The following is a 1,701-nucleotide window of genomic DNA, read 5'->3' on the forward strand; positions in this document are numbered from 1 at the left end:
GCATGCCTGTTCGAGCGTCATTTCAACCCTCAAGCACAGCTTGGTGTTGGGACTCGCGTTAATTCGCGTTCCCCAAATTGATTGGCGGTCACGTCGAGCTTCCATAGCGTAGTAGTAAAACCCTCGTTACTGGTAATCGTCGCGGCCACGCCGTAAAACCCCAACTTCTGAATGTTGACCTCGGATCAGGTAGGAATACCCGCTGAACTTAAGCATATCAATAAGCGGAGGAAAAGAAACCAACAGGGATTGCCCTAGTAACGGCGAGTGAAGCGGCAACAGCTCAAATTTGAAATCTGGCTCTCGGGCCCGAGTTGTAATTTGTAGAGGATACTTTTGATGCGGTGCCTTCCGAGTTCCCTGGAACGGGACGCCATAGAGGGTGAGAGCCCCGTCTGGTTGGATGCCAAATCTCTGTAAAGTTCCTTCAACGAGTCGAGTAGTTTGGGAATGCTGCTCTAAATGGGAGGTATATGTCTTCTAAAGCTAAATACCGGCCAGAGACCGATAGCGCACAAGTAGAGTGATCGAAAGATGAAAAGCACTTTGAAAAGAGAGTTAAAAAGTACGTGAAATTGTTGAAAGGGAAGCGTTTATGACCAGACTTGGGCTTGGTTAATCATCTGGGGTTCTCCCCAGTGCACTTTTCCAGTCCAGGCCAGCATCAGTTTTCCCCGGGGGATAAAGGCGGCGGGAATGTGGCTCTCTTCGGGGAGTGTTATAGCCCACCGTGTAATACCCTGGGGGGGACTGAGGTTCGCGCATCTGCAAGGATGCTGGCGTAATGGTCATCAACGACCCGTCTTGAAACACGGACCAAGGAGTCGTCTTCGTATGCGAGTGTTCGGGTGTCAAACCCCTACGCGTAATGAAAGTGAACGCAGGTGAGAGCTTCGGCGCATCATCGACCGATCCTGATGTTCTCGGATGGATTTGAGTAAGAGCATACGGGGCCGGACCCGAAAGAAGGTGAACTATGCCTGTATAGGGTGAAGCCAGAGGAAACTCTGGTGGAGGCTCGCAGCGGTTCTGACGTGCAAATCGATCGTCAAATATGGGCATGGGGGCGAAAGACTAATCGAACCTTCTAGTAGCTGGTTTCCGCCGAAGTTTCCCTCAGGATAGCAGTGTTGAACTCAGTTTTATGAGGTAAAGCGAATGATTAGGGACTCGGGGGCGCTATTTAGCCTTCATCCATTCTCAAACTTTAAATATGTAAGAAGCTCTTGTTGCTTAATTGAACGTGAGCATTCGAATGTATCAACACTAGTGGGCCATTTTTGGTAAGCAGAACTGGCGATGCGGGATGAACCGAACGCGAGGTTAAGGTGCCAGAGTAGACGCTCATCAGACACCACAAAAGGTGTTAGTACATCTTGACAGCAGGACGGTGGCCATGGAAGTCGGAATCCGCTAAGGACTGTGTAACAACTCACCTGCCGAATGTACTAGCCCTGAAAATGGATGGCGCTCAAGCGTCTCACCCATACCTCGCCCTCAGGGTAGAAACGATGCCCTGAGGAGTAGGCGGACGTGGAGGTCAGTGACGAAGCCTAGGGCGTGAGCCCGGGTTGAACGGCCTCTAGTGCAGATCTTGGTGGTAGTAGCAAATACTTCAATGAGAACTTGAAGGACCGAAGTGGGGAAAGGTTCCATGTGAACAGCGGTTGGACATGGGTTAGTCGATCCTAAGCCATAGGG

The 1,701-nt window shown here is 50.7% G+C and overlaps 1 non-coding gene across 1 annotated transcript in view; it reads left to right on the forward strand.

The window, feature by feature from the left end:
- Positions 1-36: 36 nt before the first annotated feature.
- FOXG_22278 overlaps positions 37-1,701 on the forward strand; it is a 3,582-nt gene continuing 1,917 nt past the window's right edge. Inside the window, exon 1 of the ribosomal RNA XR_001936432.1 lies at positions 37-1,701. This exon is cut by the window's right edge and continues 1,917 nt beyond it. This is a non-coding gene — a ribosomal RNA (28S ribosomal RNA).

Source organism: Fusarium oxysporum, chromosome 2, assembly GCF_000149955.1.
Source record: "Fusarium oxysporum f. sp. lycopersici 4287 chromosome 2, whole genome shotgun sequence".
NCBI classification, from domain to species: domain Eukaryota; kingdom Fungi; phylum Ascomycota; class Sordariomycetes; order Hypocreales; family Nectriaceae; genus Fusarium; species Fusarium oxysporum.